The 14,658-nt window shown below is 50.2% G+C and overlaps 1 long non-coding RNA gene across 1 annotated transcript; it reads left to right on the top strand.

Annotated features, from left to right (window-relative positions):
- The first annotated feature begins 12,306 nt into the window (after nucleotides 1-12,306).
- On the top strand, nucleotides 12,307-14,350 carry LOC142930827 (uncharacterized). The gene is made up of 2 exons (XR_012946802.1): nucleotides 12,307-12,490; nucleotides 12,689-14,350. It is a non-coding gene; the product is annotated as an uncharacterized LOC142930827 (long non-coding RNA).
- The last annotated feature ends 308 nt before the right edge of the window (nucleotides 14,351-14,658 follow it).

Raw genomic sequence — 14,658 nt, 5'->3', positions numbered from 1 at the left:
TTGGTCAATTCATGATGTGAGTGTATCCACACGTGCCACCGCTAAACTGTGGGCAGACCAACGGTGCATTATGTAAGTTGAACTTCTCTCGCACCCTGTGTAGCCAACCGTGCTAATTGGAGGTGCGGTGGAAAGGGCAACAACCATAATACAAATAGCAAGTTCTAAAGAAGAATGAGTTTTCAATGTAGATGTAAAAGTGCACGGCCCCAGTGGCTTCGGCATTGTGTGGTCCACGTGGGCACGAGCACGATAGCTCGTGCCATTGGGAAGCCGGCCCCATCGCCACGTGACCCGGGCCTTACGCCATCAAGATGAAGAGCTACCAGTGAACGTGGAGTGGAGAAGCAGCAGCAGAAGAGGAGTAGGTGGTCTAACACAGCTCTCATACGTTGAGAGCGACAAGCTACAGAGGGAGCTTCAGGAGTTCAGAAGCTGGAGTCAAACAGCAGTTGCGCTGTTTAAAGGGGCCGTCCATATATGACGTCACGCACCTGGTGGGGGGGGGTCAGACATTTGTGACGGTGTGTGACGAGGGGGGGGGGGGTTTGGGAAATGTGACGTCACATCAAAATGCGCAACTTTAAATAAATATAGACAACACGTTCTACTTAATTAAAAATACTTTTTAATAAATGTTTTCTCCTACAACCTCAGAGTGCAGCGGCACATTACATACACACTACAATGACAATAGTTTAAAGCGATTTGAAGTACGTTTTATTTTGGGGGGGGGGGGCAGAGCTTTGTGACGTCATATTTGAGGGGGGGGTCTGACTTTTTGTGACGCCGTGTGACGAAGGGGGGGGGGGTCAAAAATCGTCCAAACTCGCGTGACGTCATTTATGGACGGCCCCAAAGAAGGCCTCTGACGATTATTGTCGTTGTTGAGTGACCAGGAGAGACAAGTGGGACTCGAGGTGAACATCCACGCGGAGGAGAGAAAAAACCGCCTGCAGTGACTGTTATAACTACAGGTCCGTGCACTATCATGCTGGCGAAGATATCTATCCGTCTCTCACCTGATGGACAGAGTGAGTGCTGTCACTGTAGACACCCAGGAGGAGAGCGTGCGTTCCTGCACTTGGGCAGAGTTCGTGCGCTGACAGCACCGCTGCCGCAGGGATGACCGGTGTCACGACGGCATCATCCCTGCGTCGTTCGTCAAGCCCCCAGCTGCCACTGTCGCCTTGTGGCTGCGTCGCCGCGCATCAGACCAAGTATGATCAGGTTTCTGGCCTTCAAAGGCGTCTTTTTCGGAGTTTAACTCTACTGATCAAATCTGGATTTGAATTAACGATGTCAATTTTTTTCCCAGATGATGGAATTAGATGTGTTTAAGGTGACACGAAAACACCTGACAAGTAGATCCACCGTGAGAAGGAGCGACCCTCTCCCTCCTGAAACCCAAAAAGCCGCAAGACTCACCTTACAGCTACAGACCAGTATCCATCTTGTCCTCCCTCTCCAAGCTAAAGGAACGAGCCATTGCTTGCCAGACTTTCCCCCATTATCGACCCCCAACTGCCCCCCGATCAAGCCGAATTTCGAACTGGTTGTAGGCTGCTGCTGACAATAAATCGTTGCCTTCAAAGATGCCTGGTTTACAGCTTAAATAGAAAATCGGGGGGGCAACGGTCGATCTCTCTGCTGCCTATTACATTTGTAAAGACGACTTGGACGCACTTGTCTTGAGATGCTTTTCTTTATTAAGGAGTCACGTGCTCACACTCGGACAGATGGAGACCCCCACTGCAAAAGCCCCGAGTCTCCCGCGCATCTCCCTTTTCTACGGTCCGAGGCCACGCCCCCATTCTCGAACCTTCCCTCTGGCCATCACAAATGAGACCTCAACCCAAGTGTCTTATCATCGTGTGGACATTCATAGAAGCCACATCATCTCTGTACTGCACTTTGATTAAACGTGTTTCTTATAGACAACACCGCACTATGGGGATAATCCGAATCCCGTATGACCAGATGGTCAAATATTCAGCAGGAAGATTGTTGCAACATCAGCTTTGAGAGACACGTCAATCAAACACCAACGCACACACACACACAGGCGCACACACGGTCACCTGCATGACGCACCCCATACATTGCCATCTACGCGGCTTGTTCAATCCACTGCTGGATGAACGCCTCTCACGCACCGTGTGGGTGTGGCTGTGTGACCATACCTCGTCACGCCGGCCACGCGTGGATGAATCTACTGCTGGATGAGGGCCTACCCCTAAACCGTCTCCCCGGGGGTGGTCAATCCCGGACGCGTTCCCTTCCCTTGGTAGCCACTCGCCTCGCCCGTCCTGGCCATCGGCCTTCGTGGCCGGGACGCGGCCAGTCCGAGGCCCACTGAACATCCCGCAGCGATGATGATGATGTGGTAGATGATGATGATGTGGTAGATGATGATGATGTAGACTATGATGATGTGGATGATGCAGATGATAATGATGATGTGGATGTGGATAATGATATGGATGATGATGTTGATGATGTTGATGCGGATCATGAATTGGATGATGATGTAGATGTGGACAATGATGATGCTGATGATGATATGGATGATGATCATGTGAATGATGATGATTAAGTGACTGATGCTGATGTCCTCACCCTGCACGTGTTCCCCACTCCACGTCTGCTTCACCTTCTGCCGCTCAGAGTCTCACCCCAAGCTCGCCTCGCTCTCCCCTCGCTTCTTCTTCTTCACTCTCGAGGCCTCTCGTTCCAACCTCGCCACGCGTCCCCTGAGCCCCCGATCCACGTCGATTTGGGTCGCAGCTGCTGAGCGGAGAGGCCCAAAACGCCGAGCGGCCAACAACTCAGAGCACTGCTCAAGATCCCTCTGCGTGTGTGTGGTTGGGTTCGGCCAAGTGGTCATTTTAGGTCGTGATTCGTGTCGGGGTTAAGCGGTCGCGTTGACCACCATCACTCACGGGGTAGTGGACCCCCCGTGAGTGACCAACCGTCACTCACGGGAGGGGGGGGGGGGGTGGCACTAGCCCCTCCCCCCTCGTGCCCCCACGAGCCCCTCCCCCCTCGTGCCCCCCACGTGCCTCTCGCGTCTCCAACGTCGTAACGATGACGAGGGACCACGTGCCGAGTTTGAATGTCGCCAAGATGATGATCGTGGTCGTTGTCAAGGTGACACAATGGTCACGTGAGGCCCGTAACGGTCACAGAACTCCAGCACGGCGAGAAGACCAGACGTGTTTGTGTGATTCTGCGTCGTCCCTGCTCTCTTTAACGTGAACAGCGGCGACACTTTCAACAAGCTGAGAATCCCATCGACCGATTATGCCAGGAGAGCTTCTCCAAGGTGAGCGTCGGACTTTTAAAGGGAAATTATCCAGATTTTTACCTCAAAAATGTGGATTTATTCCCTGCACACGCACACACTCACGACACATATGAGACAGGCGGTAAAGTATTGTAGTGTGTACAATCTGGAAACTACCCACATGCCAAATTATAAGTTTGTTCCATGTTGAGAATTATGCTAAACATATTGAACAGACACATTCACAAATTTCCCTTTTATATAGAGAGAGATGAGGGAACACGATCGTGAATGTGTTTATTCGTCCATATTTGGTCAGAAGACGCCGTGATAATAAATCGACACTACGTCAACAGCACTGCTGCGAAGGGAAACAAATACAATAGATGGGGCTGTTGAAGTCGGGCCATGACAGACGTCCACCTGCACCTATGGAGGCCGCAGTGTCGCTATCGACACGGAGAGTGCCGAGTGGTTGTGTTCTGGTCCAACCTGTTCACCACTGCCGACGCAGCAGTAGCACCACCCGTATGGTTTAATTGCGTGATTGGTCGCTTTAAATAACCAATATCGCCATAAATAGTCACTCAAAAGGCCCGAAACGCCGAGCGGTCAGGAACTAACAGCAACTTCTAAAGATCGCTCTGCGTGTGTGTGGTTGGGTTCGGCCAAGTGGTCATTTTAGGTCGTGATTCGTGTCGGGGTTAAGCAGTCGCGTTGACCACCATCACTCACGGGGTAGTGGACCCCCCGTGAGTGACCAACCGTCACTCACGGGGTAGTGGACCCCCCGTGAGTGACCAACCGTCACTCACGGGGGGGGGGGGCAAAGGACCCCCCGTGAGTGACCAACCGTCACTCACGGGAAGCGGGGGGGCAATGGACCCCCCGTGAGCGACCAACCGTCACTCACGGGAAGCGGGGGGGGGGCAATGGACCCCCCGTGAGTGACCAACCGTCACTCAAGGGGGGGGGGAGGGCAAAGGACCCCCCGTGAGTTACCAACCGTCACTCACCAATTCAAGATCATGAACTTCAATATTCGTGGAAAAATCCGATGAGCTATGAAGCTCTTTTTGTACAAATGTCCAGTAGAGCCGGGTTCAGAAAGTTGCACCAATACAAAAAAACCGATACACGTGAAAAGTATAAGAGAGGTAAGCAAATCCCGAAAACGAAATTAATTACACTTTTTTTTATTAAACCAGATGAAGCCCACTGAGCTATTGAGTTCTTCAGAAGCGATAGACAGGCCCATGTCTGTCTACAGTGGGAAATGTAGAGCCGTGTGTTTATCCGTAGTGTAAAATGTGATCGCTGTGTTCCTCCTTCTTTTCCAGTTGGCGACCCCCCCGAGGGATCCCGCGGGGCTGTGCCCGGGACCCCCTCCCCGGATGAAGCCCGAGGCACGGCGCGGGTCGCCGTGCCGGAGCTGACGGGAGCCGCGCAGGCGGCGATAGCGGGGCCGCGTCTGAGGGCGGAGCCTCAGGTGAGGGGGAGGAGCCCCAGGTGGCGGGGGGCGGGGCCCGCTGGCGCCGCTCAGCCAATCACAACGCTGGGAATCCACGGGTGTAGGGAAAATATTGGATCATGATCGGCGACGTTTCGGGCAATGTTCCTTGTGCAGAGCACATCAACAGTTGTTAGACCCTTTCATAACGTGACCTACACAGGGTGGCCCAAAAGTCAGGAGACGCAAAGTTATTGTATTTATCTTAAGTAATCACAAAGGGTTATTAGTTTAATTTTAACAAATGTTAAAACTGATATCCATGACTCTTTTGAAATGCATTTAGCACCTTTTTTCAATTACAGCTACCTTTTTCTGCATGCATAACAACGAAATGAACTCGTTCGTCTTTAGTCAATGGCCCCTTCTTAGAATATTTTGTGAGTTTGGGGTTCCTCTAAAAATCAATACTGTCTATATATATTTCTGAGACATTTTATGCAGATCGATTATCGGTTCATAGACTAAATTTGATAAACCAGTCCCACGTGTGTTCCCATTCCAGATGGGAGGAGTAATTGTGGATGTGTTGACTGCGTTGCTGTGGCAGGAACCAACCACGACTGTGGCAGCTGGAGCGGAGGGCACCTCGTCCGGTAACGACCTCACGGTCTTGGCCCCCACCTCGTCCAACGAGGTGCCGGTGGCGGCCGACGAGAGGCATTGCACCCAACCCAGCTGCCTTCCCCACGGCCGGCCTGAACCCTCCCCGGTGACAGCCACAGCACGCGAGAACATCGGCGTGTCTGTGCTGCCTGCACCCCAAGGTGAGCGTGCGACCACGTGACCTCTCGTTAGGGTGGCAGCCACCAACGCAAGGGCCGCGTTGGAGCCACTGCTGTTGCCCTTCATGAGTAACACGAGGAGCTCAAAACACCCAGCAGCCAACGTGACAGGCACATCACATTATTTTCTAATTTGAGCTTAACACTTCAATGTGGAGTAAAATCTTTCTGGTTAAGGGTGGCACCACGGGTGCTGGCTGGGGCCATGTTTATCTATAATGGGAAATTAGACCCAGAAGTACAAAATGTGATCGCCGTGCTCCTCCTCCTCCTTCTTCTTGCAGTTGGCGACCCCCCCGAGGGATCCCGCGGGGCTGTGCCCGGGACCCCCTCCCCGGATGAAGCCCGAGGCACGGCGCGGGTCGCCGTGCCGGAGCTGACGGGAGCCGCGCAGGCGATAGCGGAGCCGTGTTTGAGGGCGGAGCCCCAGGTGAGGGGGAGGAGCCCCGGGTGGTGGGTGGGGCGGGGCCAACTAGTGCCGCTCAGCCAATCACAATGCTGGGAGTATACTGGGGTGGGAATTGGATAGGCGACGTTTCAGGCCATGGTCCATCTGCAGAGCACATCACAGTTGTTTGCCCTTTCATAACGTCGCCGATAGAGGGTGGCCCACAAGTTAGGACACACAGAGTTATTGTATTTATTTGTTTAAACAAATCACAGAGGATTATTTTGTTATGGTATTAATAATGATAACAAAAATACGTTAACTTTTAGACTAAATGATTAAAACGTTGCAATTTTAGTGGCATGATAAATGAAACTTTTGGGCCAACCTGCATTTTGCACTCCTATCACGTGCTGATATTGTTCGTTGTTGTAACGTTCTTACCCGACCCAACTGGACATCTATACGAAAGAGCTTTATAGCTCATCGGATTCCTCCAGTCTAAATATATTCTGATTCCGATAATGTGTAATAAATATATAATGTATGATTACATAAAAAAGCGACGTTTCAGGCAATGGCCTTTCTGAAGAGCACATTAATAGCTGTTGTTCTTTTCATAACGTCGCCTATAGAGGCTGGCCCACAAGTCAGGATACATGGAGTTATTATGTTCATTTGAACAAACAGGATTATTTTGTTATAGACAGAAACAATAGATACACTTTTTACTTCAATAATACGTAATCAAAACGTTGTAATGTCAGTGGCACGATAAAGGAAATATCCCTCTGTCCTAACATTTGGGCCACCCTGTATAATAATGTGAAGTAAATATATAATGCAAGATTAAATATATAACAGGCACCGTTTCAGGCAATGGCCCATCTACAGAGCACATCAACAGTTGTTGGTCCCTTTCATAACGTGGCCTACAGAGGGTGGCCCACAAGTCAGGACACGCAATTATTATATTTATCTTAACAGATAACGGAGGGATATTTCGTTGAATTTCAACAAATGTTAAAACTTACTCCCATTACCATTTTTAAATATATTTAGGACCTTGTTATTGCCTTCTTCTATTGCCTTCTTTAGCATACGTAACAATGAACTGAACTCGTTCGTCTTTAGTCAATGGCACCTTCTTCATAGACTATTTTACGAGTTAAAGAGAGTTTGATGCAGATTGCCCATCGGTTCATGGACGAAAATTGTATTTCTTTTGGTGATAAAACAGTCCCACGTGTGTTGGGATCCCAGTCCGGATGGGAGGAGTAATTGTGGATGTGTTGACTGCGTTGCTGTGGCAGGACCCAACCACGACTGTGGCAGCTGGAGCGGAGGGCACCTCGTCCGGTAACGACCTCACGGTCTTGGCCCCCACCTCGTCCAACGAGGTGCTGGTGGCGGCCGACGAGAGGCTCTCCACCCAACCCAGCTGCCTTCCCCATGGCCGGCCGGAACCCTCCCCGGTGCCAGCCACAGAACGCCAAAACATCAACCTGTCTGTGCTGCCTGCAACCCAAGGTGAGCGTGCGGTTACGCAGCCTCGAGGCATCTTGTTAGGGTGGTAGCCACCAAAGCAAGGCCGCTTTGCAACCACAACTTTTGCCATTCAACAGTAACACGAGGAACTCAAAACACCTATCGGTCAACGTGAGAGGCGCATCACATTTGTCGCGAACTTTACCCTTACACTGAAATGTGGAGCAAAATATTTCTGGTTAAGAGCAGCACGGGTGCTGGCTGGGGCCACTGAATATCCACGCCAGCCCCATCGGCAGTGCAGCGCTCTGCGATGACGCCGGCTTCCGCCACCACCGTTCCCTTTGTGCAGAGGAGGACGACGGCATTCCGGCGGCACGGCTCTCGCTGTTTGCGCCGGAGCGGCTGAGCCTCAGGTGGGAGAAGGACGTGGGCAAGGGTGCCGGCCTGCGCAACCTGGGGAACACCTGCTTCCTCAACGCCACGCTGCAGTGCCTCGCCTACACGCCGCCGCTCGTGAACTACCTGCTGCTGCAAGAGCACTGCAGCACCTGTAAGTACCCCCCTGGCACTCTCGTTTACCCATGGGCTAGGTTATTGTCACGGTTAATTTGGCTGCTATGAATTTCACACTTGATAAGCCACTTCGTTGAGCTATCATTCGTGGTCAGATCGCTTCTGAAGAAGCAGCTAATAGCTCAGTCGACTTTGCCTGGTAAAATACAAACATAGATTAGTTTTATTTGTAATTGTTTTTAAGTGGTTTGTTCACCTTTCCTATATTTTCCACTCCTATCGTGTTTTTGTTGTTTGTTGTTGTAATGTTCTCACGCCGCACCATTATTGGACATCTGCAAATAAAGAACTTCATAGCTCATCGGATTCCTCAAGCATAAATCAATATTGTGTTTTTGATAAGCACATTCACACGTGGCCAACATGTGTTTAATAGGCTGCACAGATTTAACTTGGGGTTATAAATCATCTTGTGATGCAATTGGTACTTAGACGCATCATTAATTGCGTTTGCTGCTGGTGCCAGGTTTCCTAGCATTTGTTGTTACTCCCCAGCTGGGCTGAGTGCGAGTGGCGTGCGCTGACGGATTGTGCCACCTGTGCCCTCGTTCGCAGGCGAACGGAGCGACTTTTGCCTAATGTGCGTCATGGAGCGTCACGTTGTCAGCACATTCAACAACTCGCAGAGAGTGCTGACACCCAGCGGCATCACTAAAAACATCACGCGTGAGTCCCACAACTACGTTCACACTTGGACTCGAAGGAGGAGAAGCCATCGCCGCGATCCTTCGCCGTCTGTTCCAAATCCTTTGCACCGCTCCTTTTGAAATGACTGTTGGGGAGCTCTTGAAGGATGTCATCAGATCCTGTACCTGTCACTTTGTCCCCATGTCCATTTCTCTACAGGCATCGCCAAACACCTGCGCATTGGGAGGCAGGAAGATGCCCACGAGTTTCTGCGATACGTGGTAGATGCCATGCAAGCCTCATGCCTCCATGGCCACAGCGAGTGAGTACCGCGCGCCAGTCAACTTGCGGCAGTCGTTCTGCAGTTCGGTACCTCACAGCTCCCTCTTGGTTTTCTGCACGATTGTCCTTCGACGTCTGTGAGAAGCTACTCACACTTTTGTGTGAACACCTGGGAGATGCAGAGGACCGGCCCTGCTGGCACCACGGTTCTTTCACATTGGCCCTGACGTGGGCCGTCTTTTGTTTGTGCATTTCACTTTGCCGATAAATACCGGGGGGTCGATGTCTCGACGTCGGTGGCCCCGTGACATCATTGCTCGTGTTGACGGGTGGCACCTGGCACGCTGGGCATTACAAAACTGCCGGGCAACAGCACCGCGTGTCGGCTGCCAGCTTGCCCCCAGCTCTGTGGCTGTGCCGTGAATGTGGCTGCCCTGTGCAGACGCTACCACGTTTGGTTGCTACAGAGCACGCGTTGCAGTGCTGAAGGGAAAGAGTGAATCGACAGCTCGGGCAATGGTGTAACTCTCACACACGCGTGTGTATCCGGTAAAGGTGCTACTGCTGTTGCCGCTGTAACCACCGTGTGGTGTCGTTCTCTGTAACGTGGCAGGCTGGACAGATACACGGAGGCTACCACCCTCATTTACCAGATCTTCGGGGGTTACCTTCGATCACGTGGTAAGATGTGCGCACTCCTCTACCAACTTGTAAACCGTGAGCAGCAAGCGCATCATCACCGTGTAGACGCGCTCGCGTTGCAGCGTTTACATACTCTCACGCACGTGCCACACGGAATAACCTTTTACCAGTTGGTGAAAAGTACCAATTACCTATGTCAGTGGGAAGCGTGCATTTGGTTTTACTAAGTAACATGTGACGTCCCTTCCTAATGTGTGCTTGTGTTTTGCAGTGGAGTGCATGCAGTGCTGCAACCACTCCGACACCTACGACACGTGCCTGGACATTGCACTCCATATTAATGTAAGCAATGAGAAAGCCATCGCTTAACAGTTATACATGTACGTACGGTGCGAAGGAGGTTCAACATGCATACATCAACAACAACCGCCATTCGCCACTAAATGGCGGTGATGTCACCACGGTGCTTGTGCCAGGCTGAGTGCACTTTAAGGCCACGTGAAGTGTCGAACGCCCGCTGGCAGGAGGTCACGGGGCACACCCAGGTGCCATGGGTTGACTGAGATGACTGGCCGATGTACCACCTGTGCCCCCTTCTGTGCCAACATACATCACGCAGACACATACATCAATTAGTCACTTAACATCCAAACACTGCCAGTAGCGTGCGTCATCTCGTTTATTACGGTCGTACGATTTAATACAAGATGTGGGTTTTCGGAGAAGCCGTCACAATATAATTCTGCAGATGTTCATGGAATGCTTCTTAAGAGTCATCATTTGCCTTTCACTCTGTTGGGCAACAGAACTCATCGGATCTGGTGGAGGCGTTTGGGGAGTTTTTCAACGAGGAGATTCTGGATGAATACACCTGTGCAAGGTGAGCGGGCCGTCGGGTGTCGAGACCCTGAAAACATTTGTCCCTTCAAAAGTCTGCAGATTAAATATATATCTCACAATAATATAAAAAGAAGAATATTAATTATGATAAATAATTACAAAATAATGCATTACTACGCAGAATTTTTGTTTTACAAAAAAATATTTAATAAATAATAAGTATTGTTTTTTTTACTAAAATAATAGTAAAGAAAAAATGAGAAGACTTCTCGTTTGAAATTTGCCCTCATCGGTTGGGGAACACGTGCAATGTCTGGCGTTGTTGTCGTGCAGGTGCTGTTGCAAGGGGGAAGCGACGAAGACGATGGCTCTCCACCGCCTGCCCAACGTCCTCACCGTCTCCATCAAGCGGTACAACCTCTACGGCGTCAAGATCAACCGGGTAACGATTCTGCCCCTCCACATCGCTCTAATTAATTTATTTTATTACAGCCCTTGTCAGTTCAACGCTGGAGAAAATGCCTCTCCATGTTGGAATAAGTGCTACGGAAAGACTCGCCCCCCGTCATATGACTGTAGAATTTCCACCACTTGCTCAGGGCTATCAACAGGAAATGAGCACCGTCTTCAACGCTCAAATGAGCGAGACATCACGTCATCACGTTGACGTGTAACTTAGATGGTGCCCATCTCTGCTGCCCACCCCACCACCCCTGCCGTTTCCTCTTCTAACGTTTGTCTCTGTGCGCTGCCTGTAGAACATCACCTACCCGGAGCACCTGGACATGCAACCCTTCACCTCAACGTCTCAGGGCGAGCCGGCAATCTACTCCCTGTACTCGGTGCTGGTGCACAAGGGAGCCGACTCCAACAGCGGCCATTATTATTGCTACAATAAGGTAATTACATTTGTTACCATCAAACAATAACAACGCACATCTGCAATGCGCCCATAATGTTACAAATGTCGAATAGGAAGGAATCAATTAAACAGTCTTGCAACTAAATTTTTACTTAAAACTTTCGTGACTGGAGGAATTCATATTCTTCTGTTATTTCGGTAAAGTCACGTAGATAGAAAAATAATAAAAATAAAGTGAATAAAATAAATAAAAACCGCCAGTCTTGCAACTGTTCTTGGGTTTTGATGTATTTATGCAATTTCTACTTACAGTATATACTTTATTTACTTGTATTTATTGACTTGCTTAGCTTTCCTACACTTTTCACTACTATCAGTTTATGTATTGTTTGTTGTAACTTTCTGACCCGCCCCTACTGGACATCTGTGACAAAGAGCATCGTAGCTCAGATTCTTCCAGTCTCAATAAAAATTCAGATTTTGATTAAACTTGTCCAAGGTTATCGATGCAGTGATGTGTTCAGGCAGACCGTACCGTAACTTCAACACCATCATAGCAACCGTCGCACGCTCTGCAGCTCTGACGTTGGGGCGATGCTCTTGAGGAACTTGTTGTCTCGAGGGTATCGTTCGTTGTTATTACATGAGCGGAGAATGTTGGGTGCGGTTTTGTAAACATTGTAACCAAGTGCAGCTGTGCTTTAACTGTGCACAGATCAGCGATGGAAAATGGTGCCGTATGAACGACTCCATCGTGCGGCTCGTCGACACCAAGGCTGTTATGAACGAGCAGGCCTACATGCTCTTCTATATTCGGTAAGTTGCCCTTCTCTCCCATCCGCTTTGACCTCCGCTTACAACCGCCCCCAAACCGGCTCGCTGCACAGATATTGTCTTGCGCGAGCCGCAGCAGCAGTGTCTCCTTGAAAGGCAGTTGAGTTGTTCCGACTAATTTGGAGCTGAGCGCCGCGATGGGTGTCCGGCCAGGCAGCTCAGCGGTGGAGCGAGCGGTGGTGTTAACCACAGTTTGCGATGTGTGGTGCCGGCATTCAGGTCCCCAGAATTGAATGCGCCACCAGCGGACAGCTACCGCCCGCTGGAACACGTCAAGGCGAAGTCTAGGTTGTGCATCAAACGTTCCCGCTCGGTGATGGAGACCCAGGACCTCGTCACTGAACAGCAGCTCTCTTCACCGGCGTGCAAGGTAAAGGATGGTTTTGAAACGTTACCCCGTGTGCGTGGAACTGCCCGGGGAGACTGTAAACCCTGACAGTGCATCATTTTACATTAGAGGAATGGTGAAGTACAGCAATCTTCTTGTTTCTACTTGAGACCAGTTTTGTTTCATTCACTCAGTGTCGAGCGGTTTGGACTTGAGCACCCTCATCTTATTTATCTCCAGAAACCCAAGATGGCGAACCGCCCCAACGGGAACAACTGCCGGAGCAACTGCAAGGGCGACAGCAGAAACAGCAGCAGCAGCAGCTGCTACCGGCAACGCCAGGCACGCAACAGCCGCGGCCGCCACCACTAGTCCCAGAGCATCCGCCACCACCACCACCACCCCAATCTCCAAGCAGCCACTGCCAGTCCAACAGCAACCACCGCAAGTTCCGCAGCAGTCGCCACCACCATGATCTCCTAGCAGCCACTTCCAGTCCAACAGCAACCACTGCTGTCGCCAGATCCACAGCAGCCACCGCCTGTCTTGGAGAAGCTGCCATCAGCACCACAGCAGCTACTGCCACCGCCAGTCCTGCAGCAGCCAACACCACTACAGCTTGTTTCGAAGAAGCCGTCGCCAGTCCGACAACAACCACCACCACCACCCCGCTCTCCTAGCAGCCGCTGCCAGTCCAACAGCAGCCGCCACCACCCCCCAATCTTATAGCAGTTGTCGCCAGTCCAACAGAAACCACTGCTGTCGCCAGATCCACAGCAGCCACCGCCTGTCTGGAAGAAGCTGCAGTCAGTACCACAGCAGCTGCCGCCACCGCCTATCCCACAGCAGCCACTTCCAACGCCAGTCCAACAGCAGCCACCGCCACTCTGGTCTCACAGCAGCCACCACCGGTGTAACAACTGGCAGTCGCCCCACCGATAGTGGTTGGTGCCTGAATTCCACACGATCAAGTGGCTAACCCTTTCCTTCCTCTCAAATTCAAACTAATTTTGAGAGACATTTTACAAAGGCACCAGGCAGCGGCTCACCATGGCGTCGCCCGCTCCCCAAAATGTACTCATCGCCAGCTCCACCATCAGCCCTGGAAATCACTTGAACATCATTGGAATCACCTTGGACTCTACATTCTCACTCGACGACTACATTCTCTAAAGAAATAAAGAGTTAGAATTACTACCTCAGGGCCTTATGGCACACCTGTCCAATGCTGAGATGGAAAACATTTAAAGCAACTCTAAACTCACAATCCACAAAGACTTGAAAAACCCAGCACAAAAGTGCTTAAAATTACGCCAGCATTCTGGGAAACAAGAGCCAAGATCCATGCAGCCGACACCAACCCATTACGGCTTGGAGTTTCTGTTTATTCCGAAGTCAATCGTCAAGAGAGTTGGCACCAGGAACGTTATTGTGATGGTGACCGTAAAATTAACTGTCTCATTACAAATGAAGACAGAGGTTGTGTCCTCCGCAACGCGAGGTCGGAGTGCGGTCTCAGTGAGGTCGTGCAAGGTATTCCCGTACGGTTCTTGTCTCCGTTAATTTAAAATGGGGGACTTTTATTTCGCGTTGTGTCGGGGATTTAAAAAGTCACCGCTGTTGCAATGTATTTATTTAACTGTGAATACGTCGGCACTTTTTTAAACTACATATCTGTTAAATCTTTACTTAAAGATTTTGTGACTGCGGGAATTAATATTCTTTGGGTCTTTCGGTAAAGCCACGAAGATAGAAAAAAATTATAAAAATAATAACAATATCACGACGTTTCGATCGCAACACAAGCAATCGTCTTCAGGTGAAAAAGAGGGGAAAATCTTGCCGAGGCAGGCTGCTTATAAAGTAAAATAAAATACGTGACTTTACCGAAAGAACCAAAGAGTATGGATTCCTGCAGTCATGAGGAATCCATACCACGTGAAATGTACGATAAATGATGAACTTCGCCAAGCACTTCATTTCCATCTTCCATGATGCCTCCAGAAACAGCGGTTTCTGAACTCGTGAATGTAGATCGGTGACACTTCGGTCTCCTCGGGGTTTTTATCGTTTGTACAAAAGCAGCTCAAAGTGTGGGAAGGGAAAGCGAGATTAATGTTTTCCAGAGATTTTGTCTACCTCGTTTTGTATTTGCACTTGACATCAATATATACTTGTCGTGACAAAACTGGTCTCGCTTCCATTTCTTA

The sequence above is a fragment of the Petromyzon marinus genome, chromosome 43 (genome assembly GCF_048934315.1).
Source record: "Petromyzon marinus isolate PM22_M1 ecotype Great Lakes invasive population chromosome 43, UKy_Petmar_22M1.pri1.0, whole genome shotgun sequence".
NCBI lineage: Eukaryota > Metazoa > Chordata > Hyperoartia > Petromyzontiformes > Petromyzontidae > Petromyzon > Petromyzon marinus.
The sequence above is the reverse complement of the archived record's forward strand: the minus strand, read 5'-3'. Positions and strand labels throughout refer to the sequence as shown.